Genomic DNA, 15,194 nt, shown 5'->3' with positions numbered 1-15,194 from the left:
TCTCAGCAGTACATGGCACCTACACAAAAATTGATCAAGTATTAGGGCATAAAAGCCTCACAATCAAATGCCAAAAGAAAAAAAAAGTAAATGAATCTTTTTCAGATCTTAATGAAATGGATAAATATTTACAAAAATTGACCAGATTAACAGAAGAGAAAATTAAAAAAAAACTTAAGTAATCTTATTTTAGAAAAAGAAATTGAATGAGGCATCAATAAACTCCCTAAAAAAAAAATCTTCAGGGCTAGCTGGATTTACAAATGAATTCTACCGAACATTTAAAAAAATTAGCTCCAATATTAAACTATTTGGAAAAATAGAATAAGTAGGAGTTGTACAATATTCCTTTTATGACACAAATTTGGTGCTGATACCTAAACCAGGAAGCACCAAAACAGAGAAAGAAAATTACAGAATAATTTCACTGCTGAATATTGATGAGAAATTATAAATTAAATATTAGAAAAAGATATCACAGAAATAATACACTATGACTAGGTGGAATTTATACCAGGAATGCAGGGATGGTTCAATATTAGGAAAACTATCAGCATAATTGGCCAAATCAGTAACAACACTAACAGACATCATATCATTATCTACATAGATGCAGAAAAAGCTTTTGACAAAATACAGCACCTCTTTCTATTAAAACATTAGAGAGCATAAGATTAAATGGAGTTTTCCTTAAAATGGTAAGTAGCATCTACCTAAAGCCATTAGCAAGCATTATATGTAATGGGTATAAGCTTAGAATCATTTCCAGTAAAATCAGGAGGTCCATTATCACCACTATTATTCAATATGGTACTAGAAATGTTAGTGTTAACAATAAGAGAAGAAAAAGAAATTAGACTAGGCAATGAGGAAGCAAAGCTATACTGTTTGCAGATGCTATGATGACATATCTAGAGAATCCTAGAGAACTAAAAAAACCTATTCAAAATAATAAGCAGCTTTAGCAAAGTTGCAAGATATAAAATAAACTCACATGAATCATCAACATTTCTATATGTTATTAACAAAGTCACATAACAAAGGTGATAACAAAGTTATTAACAAAGTTATTAACAACAAAGTTATTAACAAAAGAGGCAAGAGATAGAAAGAGAAATTTCATTTAAAATATCTGTAAACAATATAAAATATTTGGAAACCTACCTGCCATACCCAGCAACACTATGAACACAATTACAAAACACTTTTCACACAAATAAAGACATCTAAATAATTGAAAAAATATCAGTTGCTCATGAGTAGGTTGAGCTAACGTAATAAAAATGACAATTCTATTTAAATTAATTTATTCAGTGTCATACCAATCCAACTACCAAATTATTATTTTATAGAGCTAGAAAAAATAATAACATCTGGAAAAAGAAAAGGTCATAAATATCAAGGGAATCAATGAAAAGAAATGCAAGGGAAGGTGGCCTAGCTGTTCCAGATCTTAAACTGTATTATAAAGCAGCAATGATCAAAACCATGTCATACTGGTTAAGAAGTAGAGTGGTGGACCAGTGGAATAGTTCAGGTACACAAGACAAAGTAGTCAATGAATATGGTAATCTACAAGAACTCCAGCTTCTTGGATAAGAGCTCAATATTTGACAAAAACTTCTGGGAAAACTGGAAAATAGTGTGGCAGAAACTTGATTCCAAACTTGTTATTCTGATAGTAAAGACAAAAATTTCGAGCAAGTTTTCATTATTTATCCTTGTTATTGGCAGAGTAAATTTAAAATTGTGTTAAGACCAGCTTTATAGGAGATTTTTATTTAGCAGAGAAGATTACTACAAGTGAAATGAACCAGAGAAGCCAGTCAGCTGGAAATTGCTCTGAGGCTATACCCAAACCAGGCTGCTGCATCACATGTTTCCAGAAAAGCAGATGTCTGTATGACACTTCTATGAAATAGACAATATTATTTTTTGTTGTTTATTGTTTCCCTTGGTATATTTAATTCATAAGATTATTTTACTAAAGGGCACTGCTTGCTTTTATTTTATCAAAGTATCACTCAATCTCTCTCTCTTTTCCTCTCACATTGTTTTCCCTTATATACATCGTAATAAGGAAGCCCTGCTAATGAGTTTATCATATCTGTTAGTGACTCATTGAGACTATGTCTCTCAATAGAAACAAAGGGGGAATAAGAGAAGTTATTATTAAGTAACTAAATATTGAGGATATCCAAAATTTTTCCATCCCTCATTTGGAGATTAGGTCAAAGCTTAGTTCTCTGAAGGGCAGGTTGGATAATGAGATGAAATCTTGGAGTTGTTGCCACATCCAACTAAAAAACTTAAGAAAGAATTTAATCTAAGGTTAATTTTGACCCATTGTATTCAACTCAGTCAAGACTGAGCAGAAGTGGACTTCCTTTTTCTCTTTTTTAATTAATTCATTTTTAGTTTTCCACATTCAATTCCATAAACTTGAGTTTTACACTTTCTCCTCTCTCTCCCCACCTCCCACTCTAAGATAGCATGCAGTCTCATATAGGCTTTACATATATATTCCTATTAAATATATTTTCACATTAGTCATGTGTAAGAAGAATTAGAACCAATAGGAGGAACCAAAAGAAAGAGGAAACAAAACAAAACAGAAGAAAAAGAAAGAGCAAATAGTGTGCTTTGATCTGCATTCTGACTCCATAGTTCTTTCTCTGGATGTGGATAGCATTTTCCATCATGAGACTTTTGGAGACGTCTTAGATCCTTGCATTGTTGAGAAGAGCTAAGCCTATCAAAGTTAGTCATTGCACAATGTGGCTGTTACTGTGTACAATGTTCTTCTGGTTCTGCTCACTTCACTCAGCATCAGTCCATACAAGTCCTTCCAGATTTTTGGAAATCTGCTTGCTCATCATTTCTTATAGCACAAGAGTATTCCATTACATTCATATACTACAACTTATTCAGCTAATCCTCAACTGATGGGCATCCCCTCAATTTCCAATTTTTTGCCACCACAGAAAGAGCTTCTATAAATATTTTTGTACATGTGAGTCCTTTTCCCATTTTTATGATTTCTTTGAGATACAGCCCTAGAAGTGCTATTGCTGGGTCAAAGGGTTGCATATTTTTATAACCCTTTGGGCATAGTTCCAAATTGCTCTCCAGAATGGTTGGAACAGTTCACGACTCTACCAACAATGCATTAGTGTTCCAATTTTCCCACATCACCAACATTTATCATTTTCCTCTTTTGTCACCTTAGTTAATCTGACAGGTGTAATGTGGTACCTCAGAGTCATTTTGATTTACATTTCTCTAATCAATAGTGATTTAGAGCATTTTTTCAAATGACTATAGATAGCTTTAATTTCTTCATCTGAGAACTACCTGTTCATATCCTTTGACCATTTATCAATTGGTGAATGATGTGTATTCTTATAAATTTGACTTAATTCTCTAAATATTTTAGAAATTAGGCCCTTATCAAAGACACTGGTTGTAAAAATTCTTTCCCAGTTTTCTGCTTCCCTCCCAATCTTGGTTGCATTGGCTTTGTGCAAAAACTTTTCAATTTAATATAAACAAAATTATCCATTTTGCATTTCATAATATTCTCTATCTCTTGTTCAATCACAAATTCTTCTGTTCTCCATAAATCTGATAAGTAAACTATTCCTTGCTCTCCCAGTTTGCTTATAGTATCAGCCTTTATATGTAAATCATATATACCCTTTAACTTAATTTTGGTATATGTTGTAAGGTGTTGGATTATGCATAGTTTCTTCCATACTCTTTTCCTGTTTCCCCAGCAGTTTTTGTCAAATAGTAAGTTTTTATCCCTGAAGCTGGGGTCTTTGGGTTTCTCAAATAGTAGATTACAATAAGCATTGACTACTGTGTCTGGTGTACACAACCTATTCCATTGATCCATCACTCTATTTTTTAGAATTAGTACCAAGTAGTTTTGATGATTGCTGCTTTATAATACAATTTAAGATCTGGAACAGCTAGGCCACCTTCCCTAGAATTTAGATCTGACTTTATTTGTGTGAAAAGTGTTTTGTAATTGTGTTCATATAGTTCCTGGGTTTGTTTCAGCAGATGAACTCCTAAATATTTATAATATCTACAATAACTTTAAATGGAATTTCTCTTTCTATCTCTTCCTGTTGAATTTTGTTGGTAAGGTATAGACATGCTGATGACTTATGTGGGTTTATTTTATATCCTGCAAATTTGCTAAAGTTGTTTATTATTTCAAGTTATTTTTTACTAGGATTCTCTAAATATATCATCATATCATTTGCAAACAGTGATATATTTGTTTCTCCTTTGCCTATTCTAATACTTTCAATTTGTTTTTCTCCTCTTATTGCTAAAGATAACATTTCTAGTATCATATTGAACAATGGTGATAATGGGCATCCTTGTTTCACCCCAGATCTTATTGGAAATGTTTCTAGCTTACCCCTACTACATATAATGCTTACTGAAGGTTTTAGGTAGATGTTACTTATCATGTTAAGGAAGACTTCATTTATTCCTATGTTCTCTAGTGTTTTTAATAGGAATGGGTGTTGTATTTTGTCAAAAGATTTTTCTTTATCTATTGAGACAATCATGTGGTTTTTGTTAGTTTGGTTGTTGATATGATCAATTATGCTGCTAGTTTTCCTAATATTGAACCAACCCTGCATTCTGGGTATAAATCCTACCTAGTCATAGTGTATTATTCATGTGATAAGTTTCTGTAATCTATTAGCTAATATTTAATTTAAAATGTTTGCATCTAATCCTTAGGGAAATGCCTTAGGGAAATTGGTCTATAATTTTCTTTCTCTGTTTTGGCTTCCCAGTTTGGGTATCAGCACCATATTTGTATCATAAAAAGAATTCGGTAAGACTCCTTCTTAGCCTATTTTCCCAAATAGTCTATATAGTATTGGAATTAATTGTTCTTTAAATGTTTGATACAATTCCCTTGTAAATCCATCTGACTACGGAGACTTTTTTCATTGATGGCTTGTTCAATTTCTTTTTCTGAGATAGGATTATTTAATTCCTCTTCTCTTAATCTGGGCAACTTATATTTTTGTAAATATTCATCCATTTCACTAACATTGTCAAATTTATTGGCATACAGTTGTGCAAAATAATTTCTAATTATTGTTTTAATATCCACTTCATTGGTGGTGAATTCATACTTTCATTTTTGATACTAGTAGTTTGGTTTTCTTTTTTTCTTTTTTTTTAAATCAAATTAACCAAAGGTTCATCTGTTTTATTGTATTTGTTTCATAAAACTAGCTCTTCATTTTATTTATTTATATAATTTATTTATTTATATAATTTACTTAATTTCAATTTTATTCATCTCTCCTTTGGTTTTCAGTATTTCTAGTTTGGTAGTTAATTGGAGATTTTTAATTTGTTTTTTTTCTAGCTTTTTAGTTGCATGCCCAATTCGTTGATTTCTTCTTTCTCTATTTTATTCATGTAAGCATTTAGAGATATAAAGCTTCCCCTAAGAACTGCTTTGGTTGCATCCCATAAGTTTTGGTATGTTGTCTCATTATTGTCATTCTATGGGAAGAAATTATTGATTGTTTCTATGATTTGTTGTTTGACCCACTCATTCTTTAGGATTAGATTATTTAGTTTTCAATTAATTTTAGTCTATCTTTCCATGATCCTTTATTACATATAATTGTTTTATTGCGTCATGATCTGAAAAGGATGCATTTAATTTTTCTGCCTGTCTGCATTAGATTGTGGATCATGACCTAGTACATGGTCACTTTTCGTATAAGTTCCATGTACTGCTGGGGGAAAAAAAAGTATTTTCCTTTCCATCTTCATTCAATTTTCTTCAGCAGTCTATTATATCTAACTTTTCTAAAATTCTATTGACTTCCTGGGCTTCTTCGTTTTTATTTTTTTTTTGTTAGATTTATCTAGTTCTGAGAAAGGGAGGTTGAGGTCCCCTACTAGTACAGTTTTGCTGTCTATTTTTTCCTGTAACTCCCTTAACTTCTTGGCTAAGATTTTGGATGCTATATCACTTGGTGCATATAAATTTAGTAATCATATTACTTCCTTGTCTATGTGCCTTTTAGGAGGATGTAATTTCCTTCCTTATCTCTTTTAATAAGATCCATTTTTCCTGTTGTTCTTTCTGAGATCAGAATTGCTACCTCTGCTTTTTTTTTTTACTTCAGCTGAAGCATAATGTATTCCACTCCAGGCTTTTACATTTACCTTGTGTTTATTATTCTGTTTCAAATGTTTCTTGTAAACATATTGTACGATTATGGCTTTTAATCCGTTCTGCTATTTGCTTCTGTTTTATGGGAAAGTTCATCCCATTCACATTTATACTTATGATTACTATCTGTGTGTTTCTCTCCATTCTAATTCCCCCTCTCCCATTTATGCTCTTCTTTCTCCTTTTCTCACCTTCCCTCCTCACTAGAATTTTGCTTTTGACCACCGCCTCCCTCAATCTATCCTCCCTTCTGTCATCCCTTCCTTTCCTTTTCCCCTTAGTACTTCTTCCCTCCCTTCTATCCCCCCTTCTCTTTTCTTTGCCATTTCCCCTCCTACTGTGTATATGGCAAGTTAGATTTCTATGCCTAACTGAGCATGTTATTCCCTCCTTGAGCCAAATCCAATGAGAGAAAAGTTCAAACATTTCTCATCTCCCTCCCTTCTTTTCCTCTACTGTAATATGTCTTTCTGCCTTTTCATTTGATACTATTTACCCTTTTCTGACTTCTCCTTTCCTCTTCTCCCATTACAGTTCTTTTTCACCACTTCGTTAGTTTTTTTTTATCATCATGTGCAAGTTAACTTAAATGCACCCCTTCTGTTTATGTATATCCCTTATAAATGTCATAATAAAGATACAGTTCTCAATAGTTATAAGTATCATCTTCCCATGTAGGGATCTAAACAAGTTGCCCTTATCAAATAAAATGTTTTTTTTTCTTTCCAGTTTACCTTTTCATGCCTCTCTTGATTCTTGCATTTGAAGATATTTTTTTTTGTTCAGCTCTGGTCTTTTCATCAAGAGAGTTTGCAAGTCCCCCACTTCATTGAATGTTAATTTCCTCCCCTGAAAGATTATGGTGAGTTTTGCTGGGTAGTTGGTCCTTGGTTGTAATCCAAGCTCCTTTGCCTTACAAAATATCATATTCCAACCCCTCCAATCTTTTAATGTAGAGGCTGCAAGGTCTTGCATGATCCTGACTGTGGTTCCATGATATTTGAATTGTTTCCTTCTGACAGCTTGCAGTATTTTCTCCTTCATCTGATAATTCTGGAATTTGGATACAATATTCCTTGGTGTTTTCAATTTGGGATCTCTTTCAGGAGGTAATTGATGTATTCTTTCAATGACTATTTTACCTTCTAGTTCTAGAGCCTCAGGGTAGTTTTCCTTGATGATCTCCTGAAAGATGCTGTCCAGACTCTATTTTTGGATCATGGCTTTCAGGTAGATCAATAATTCTAAAGTTATGTCTCCTGGACCTATTTTCCAGGTCAGTTATTTTTCCAGAGAGATGCTTTACAATTTCATCTATTTTTCAATTCTTTTGATTTTATTTTACTGATTCTTGACATCTCATAGAGTCATTAGCTTCCAATTGCCCAATTCTATTTTTAATGAATTGTTTTCTTCAGTTAGCTTTTTTTTATCCCCTTTTCCATTTGGCTTATTTTACTTTTTAGGAAGTTGTTTTCTTCATTGTACTTTTTTTTCCCTTTTGTCAACTGTATTTTTAAAGGAATTGTTCAATTTTTCTTCTACTTCCTCTATTTGACTTTTAAAATCCTTGTGGAGCTCTTCCAAGAAGGCTTCTTGGGCTTGAGACCAATTCATATTCCCCTCTAAGGTTTAAGATTTTGGCACATTGACAATGTTGTCCTCTCCTTAATTTGCATTTTGATCTTCTCTGTCACCAAGTTACTTCTCTCTGGTCATTGTTATTCCATGTTGCTTTTTGATCATGTTATTTGCCCCTTCTCTAGTTTTTAAAGTTGATCTCTTCTTCTGGGGCACAGGTGGCACTATCCCAGGCTTCTTAAACTGGGGGCTAGGGGCCTGGCTACTGATTTCCTGAGGTGGGGCTAGCTACTGGCTTGCTGCGACTCCTCCCTTCCTGTACTGTTTCCCTTCAGCCACGGCAAGACGGACCTTTCCTGTTAATCCCCCTAGCCTCATATGCTAAAAGATGTTTTATCTAGTCTTTCTGTTGACTCTACAATTTCAGTATTTTTCCTGTGGCAATATTCTCTGGGTTTTTCAAGGTCAATAAGGGAGGGTGAGGGCAACTTACTGCTTACTCCACCAACTTGGCTACCAGAGGTCAAAATAGGTGACTTTCAAATATTCAGCATGTGGGCTAATAGCTTCAGGAGCAGCACTGCTGCTGCCGCTGCTGCCACTGCTACTACTGTTGATTCAGTCACTCCCAAGGTCTGTCCCTAGTTTGCTGGTGCAGGGGCTGTATTTGCATGCTTTGCAGCCCTGGGCTCTAGTGAGCTTCTCTCTCACCTAGTTCCAACAGGCCCCTCCTGCTGACTTTCTAAGTTGTCTCTGTCATCTATGGGCTGAGAAGACTGGAAATTGACACTGCTGATGGTGATTCAGTATCCCAAGGCCTCTTTCAGCTTTGCTTAGGTCAGGTCTGTGCTGCACCCTGTGAGCTGGACACTCCTTTTCAGTCCAGTGTGACAGACTTTTCCTGTTTAACTTCCAGGCTGTCTTGGGCTGGAAATCTGCCTCACTCTGTCTCTTTGTGGGTTCTGCCACTCTAGAATTTGTTTAGAATCAGTTTTTAGAGGTATTTGAAGAAATATGTGGGAGAGCCCGAGGGATTCCTTGCTTTCAGTCCAGTATCTGGGCTCCAACCTCTGGACCCCCTTTTTTCTAAATAATCCTAGGCTGGAGTAGTCTGGATAAGAGATAAATCTTTTTGTGCAAGATTGAGTGATCAGAGTCATATTCCCCGAGGCTCTCATTAAAATAAGCCCACCTGTAACTATCATATTAATTCTCTCATTAATTGTTAATCAATGAGAGTTCATTGACACTGTCAGGAACACCCACTTTTCCAAGGGTATGTAAGTGTTGAATGGATTCAATGAGGGGTTTTTGATGTTTAAGAGTGCCACTGACCCTGTTTTCAATTATATATTAGCAATGATTAACAAAATGATAAATTGGCCAGAAACTATCTCTTGAACTTTTTGCACATCATAAGTGGAATAGATTAGGCATTCATTATACTATAGTGAATCTAGTGTTTAAAAAACCCAAAGCTCCAAGATTTGAGACAAGAATCCACTATTTGCCAAATTTTCTGGGAAAGGTGGAAAGCAGTTTGACAGAAACTAGGTATAGTTTCTCACACAGTATACCAAGATAATGTCAAAATGGGTACATGATTTAGACATAAAGTTTGATGTCACAAGCAAATTAAGGTAGTATATAATATTTTACCTATCAGGTCTATGAATAAGGGGAGAATTTATGACCAAACAAGAGATAGAATGTATTACATGATGTAAAATTTTGATTAAATTAAACTTTAAAGTTTTTACACAAACAAAACCAAAGCAGCCAGGATTGGAAGGAAAACAAACAAACAAGCAAAAAAAAAAACCTAAGAAAAAAAATTTACAGACAGTTGCTCTAGTAAAGGCCTACTTTCCCAAATATACAGGAACCCTGCCCACTTCTATTGGCATTAGTATAAACTTTGCCACCTGACTGGAAGAAAGTTTGAGTGAAATAATTCATTCCAAGTGGATGCTTCCCTGTGCCCTGATATTTTGGGGATTCTAGCAACCCCAATCCTCATCATTGCTACACTGCTTTAGTCCAGAAGTGCCATATGCAAATGAAATCGCAGTCTTACTTGGTTTTGAATTGCATTCGCCATTGGACAGCAAATTTCTAATCAGACATAAATGACGATAAACAAATTGCCTGAAAAAGTAACCAAACACATCTCTATGTTTTGAGAAAGTGGTTCTCTTACCTATCAGGAATTTCTGGGGAGAGTAGCTGAGCTGAATAATGTAACTGCAAAAGAGGCTTCTGGACAAGCAAAGTATCTTATCTTTGAGGCACAGCCAGGATCAGATTCCTCTGCCTTTTGGAAGGTGCTTGTAGGAGTGGTATGTACCAAGATTAACAAAAGCTGTGCAATTGTAAAAGATTCAAGAATCATGAATTTATAGCAGTTTATCCAGCTTTATGAAGGTATCACAAGTCAAGCAGCAGGGGTGCTGGCACAAGGCCCTGCTACTTCCGAAGGAACTGCCAAAAGCTTGTCATCTGTGTCTTCCTGTGAGCCAGCATTTGGATGGGAAGAGTGAAGCAGCTGACGGATGTGAAGGAATGTTGTATTTGCATGGATGGGCCAGCTGACCTCATTCTGCCGTGTACCCACAGTTTTTGTCAGAAGTGCATTGATAAATGGAGGGATCAACACAGGAACTGTCCTATCTGCTGCCTACAGATGAGTGGGGTCAATGATTCTTGGGTTGTATCTGATGCACCTACAGAAGACAACATGGCTAACTATATACTTAATATGGCTGATGAGGCAGGCCAGCCCACATGCCACAAAATTGGGGACTTTTCTTGGTAACTTGGACTGCAAATCCCATTTGGGGATGGAGTAGAGTATAGGGGTATCAAAGTCATGAATACATGAAAATTGATTCCTCCCTTCACCCCATCTCTATTTTTGACACTTTTCCCCACCATTTATTATATTCCTTTTGATAAATTTCATGAATCTTTGTTTTCTTTTAATTAAAATCTAAATTACTGTTTTAAATTTTTGTAAAAGAGCCAGTCTTACATTGGTAGGTATCCCAATAGATTCAGAGTGTTCACTGAGAATGCTTTGGCTGCTGGTTAGAGAAGCATCATTTGGAGAAATTTCTGAAAACTGGGTTAGAGTAGGCATGTTTGGTTCTGATCAATCATGAGTGTTTGGCAGTCATAGCTTTCTGACACACAAACTGAACCCAGTTTGAAACAACTGAAAACAGAAATAAATCCAAGTACTCATTACTACTAATTAGTCATTTTACTGGAATTTAAGGGGTTGCTATTGCCCTCTGCTGGTTAATTATGACTCCATTAATGATCTCTGAATGAAGTTACCACAAATGCTTCCTAATTGAGCAGTTCGTGATTCAGAGATGATAGATGATGAAACCTATATGGAATAAGAAATCTAGAGGTTCTGAAATTATTTTTGCTAACAAATATTTGGCAGGTGGGGGGAACTCATTGGAGGCTGCTTGATGGTTTCTAACATCCCTTGTGCAAAATCCTGGGGTTTAATAGGGACATTTTTCTTAATAGAAAAGCTCCAAATTCTACACTTTTTTTTTTTCCAAATTCTATACTTTCAAACTCTACATACTGGAAGCAAATCTTTACTAAATGATACATTATTCAGTATTGACCATGGTGCTTTTTAGTTTCATGATTTGGTAACATCTTCCTGAGTTTTCAGAATGCTCACACTTGGTGGTTAAAAGAACAAGAAACTACTGGTCTTGTTTCTCTTCCATAAGTGTATGGCCTTCCTGAAACAGAGAGGAAGTTCAGGCTGCTTGGATCAGAATATTCACACACAAAGGAATAAGAATGCAGTCTTAGGGGCAGCTAGGTGACTCAGTGGATAGAGCACTGGCCCTGGAGTCAGGAGGACCTGAGTTCAAATCTGGCCTCAGACACATAACACTCATTAGCTGTGTGACTCTGGAAAGTCACTTAACCCCAACCACCTCATAAAAAGAGAGTGCAGTGCTAGGCAGTGTCCTAACTGCATTTCAGCCTCCTTTGTGAAAGAGGAAAATATTCACAAAGAAAATAATTTGGTTAATCTTGACTCTTATCATTCAGCCCTCATGAAACAGTTTAATTTAAAAACAAATGTATTGAACCCTCCAATGAAGCCATTCTGACCTTTTTACTTAAAGTTACAAGTATATGAATTACTGTAAGCACTGGGGCAGATGATTTATGTTGCTATTTCAGGAAGTGGCTGCAGGATTGTGTGTGTAAATAGAAGGTTCTTCAATTTTTTTTTTACCAAGCATGTAAATAAAAAAAATAGAGAGAGAGAAAACTGAGTCAAATTTATAAGTATATTAATCATTGTCCAATAGATAAATAGTTAAAAGTTATAAATAGGCAATTTTCAGAAGAAGAAATTAAAGTTATCTATAGTCATATTAAAATTCTCTATATCACTATTGATTAGAGGAATACAAATTAAAACAACACAAGTATTTCTTCACATTTATCAGATTGGTTAAAATGATAGAAGAGGAAAAGGACAAATGCTGGAGGGGTATGGACAGATTGGGACATTCATGCACTGTTGGAGTTGTGAACTGATCTAACTATTCTGGAGAGCAATTTGGAACTATGCCGAAAGGCCTATAAAACTGTGCTTACTCTTGACCAAGAAATAAGACTATCAGGTCTGTATCCCAAAGAGACCAAAGAAGAGAGAAAAGCTATTAGTACAAAAATGTTCATAACAGCTCTTTCTCTGTTGCAGGCACATCTATAATCTATATTAAATTGCTTGCCTTCTCATGGTAGAAGGATAGGAGGGAGAGAAAGGAAGGAAAGAATCTGTAACTCAAAATTTTTTTTAAAAAGCTAATATTAATGTTTCTTCTGCATATCATTTAGAAAAATTAAATGATAAAAAGGATAGGTCCAAGCACATGTCTCTTGGTTCTCCAATGGAAACTTTCATCCCAGTTGACATTAAATAATTTATGACTTTATTGTGGGTCTAGCCTTCAAATCTGTTCCATATTCACTGAACTATTTCATTTACTAACTCACACACATATATTTTCCTCTAGAATAATGTTGTAAACTTTACCAAATTTTTTCCACTAAAACCTATTTTAAAAAACTTCTTTTAACATCATTTGCATGATTAATGAGTTTAGTATCTTTGTCAAAAAAGGATATGAGATTAGTCAGGCACGACCTCTTACTGATGAAGTTATGCTTTGTAATCACTACTTCCTTCTCTAAATGTTTACTAACCATTGTTTTAATAATACCCAACTATATGCCAACAAATTTGACAATCTTAGTGAAATGGATACATATTTACAAAAATATAAATTACACAGATTAACTGAAGAGGAAATAAAATACTTACATAACCCCATCTCAGAAAAAGAAATTGAACAAGCCATTGATGAACTCCCTAGGAAAAAATCTCCAGGGCCACATGGATTTACATGTGAATTCTATCAAACATTTAAAGAACAATTAATTCCAATACTATATAGACTATTTGGGAAAATAGGTGAAGAAGGAGTCTTACCAAATTCTTTTTATGATACAAATATGGTGTTGATACCTAAACCAGGAAGAGTCAAAACAGAGAAAGAAAATTATAGACCAATTCCTCTAATGAATATAGATGTAAAAATTTTAAACAAAATACTAGCAAGTACATTGCAGCAACTTAATCACAAGAATAATACACTATGACCAGGTAGGATTAATACCAGGAATGCAGGGTTGGTTCAATATTAGGAAAACTATCAGCATCATTGAGCATATCAACACCAAAACCAACAGAAACCACATGATCATCTCAATAGATGCAGAAAAAGCTTTTGATAAAATACAACACCCATTCCTATTAAAAACACTAGAAAGCATAGGTATAAATGGAGTCTTCCTTAAAATAATAAATAGCATATATCTAAAACCTTCAGCAAGCATTATATGTAATGGGGACAGGCTAGAAGCATTTCCAATAAGATCGGGGGTGAAACAAGGATGTCCATTATCACCACTGTTATTCAATATTGTACTGGAAACGTTAGCTTTAGCAATAAGAGAAGAAAAAGAAATTGAAGGCATTAGAATAGGCAAAGAAGAAACAAAGCTATCACTCTTTCAGATGACATGATGATATACTTAGAGAATCCTAGAGAATCAAGTAAAAAACTACTTGAAATAATAAACAACTTTAGCAAAGTTGCAGGCTATAAAATAACCCACATAAATCATCAGCATTTCTATATATTACCAACAAAGCCCAACAGCAAGAGATAGAAAGAGAAATCCCATTTAAACTTACTGTGGTAGTTATAAAATATTTAGGAGTCTAACTCCTGAAACAAACCCAGGAACTCTATGAACACAATTACAAAACACTTTTCACACAAATAAAATCAGATCTAAATAATTGGAAAAACATCAGTTGCTCATGGGTAGGCCGAGCTAATATAATAAAAATGACAATCCTACCTAAGCTAATTTACTTATTCAGTGCCATACCAATCAAACTACCAAAAATTATTTTATAGAGTTAGAAAAAATAATAAGAAGATTCATTTGGAAAAACAAAAGGTCCAGAATATCAAAGGAACTAATGAAAAGAAATGCAGGGGAAGGTGGCCTAGCAATTCCAGATCTTAAATTGTATTATAAAGCAGCAATCATCAAAACTGCTTGGTACTGGCTAAGAAATAGGGAGGTGGATCAGTGGAATAGGTTAAATATGCAAGACACAGTAGTCAATGACTATAGTAATCTATTATTTGATAAACCCAAAGACCCCAGCTTCTGGGATAAGAACCCACTCTTTGAAAAAAACTGCTGGGAAAACTGGAAAAGAGTATGGCAGAAACTAGGCATAGACCCAAATCTCACACCATATACCAAAATAAAGTCAAAATGGGTTCATGACTTAGATATAAAGGCTGATACCATAAGTAAACTGGGAGAACAAGGAATAGTTTACCTATCAGATCTATGGAGAACAGAAGAATTCATGACCAAACAGGAGATAGAGAACATTATGAAAAGCAAAATGGATAATTTTGATTACATTAAATTGAAAAGTTTTTGCACAAACAAAGCCAATGCAACTAAGATTAGAAGGAAGGTAGAAAATTGGGAAAGAATTTTTACAACCAGTCTCTCTGATAAAGGCCTCATTTCTAAAATATATAGAGAATTAAGACAAATTTATAAGAATACAAGCCATTCCCCAATTGATAAATGGTCAAAGGATATGAACAGACAGTTCTCAGATGAAGAAATTAAATAGTCATATGAAAAAATGCTCTAAATCGTTATTGATTAGAGAAATGCAAATCAAAACAACTCTGAGGTACCACATCACACCTATCAGATTGGCCAA

The 15,194-nt window shown here is 34.5% G+C and overlaps 1 pseudogene; it reads left to right on the top strand.

Moving 5' to 3' along the window:
• The first annotated feature begins 9,906 nt into the window (after window positions 1–9,906).
• On the top strand, window positions 9,907–10,628 carry LOC110202578 (RING finger protein 141 pseudogene; annotated as a pseudogene).
• Window positions 10,629–15,194: the final 4,566 nt, after the last annotated feature.

This window comes from Phascolarctos cinereus, unplaced genomic scaffold (assembly GCF_003287225.1).
Source record: "Phascolarctos cinereus isolate Bilbo 61053 unplaced genomic scaffold, phaCin_HiC Scaffold_4;HRSCAF=312, whole genome shotgun sequence".
Classification (NCBI taxonomy): Eukaryota; Metazoa; Chordata; class Mammalia; order Diprotodontia; family Phascolarctidae; genus Phascolarctos; species Phascolarctos cinereus.
This window is presented reverse-complemented; position numbering and strand designations above follow the sequence as displayed.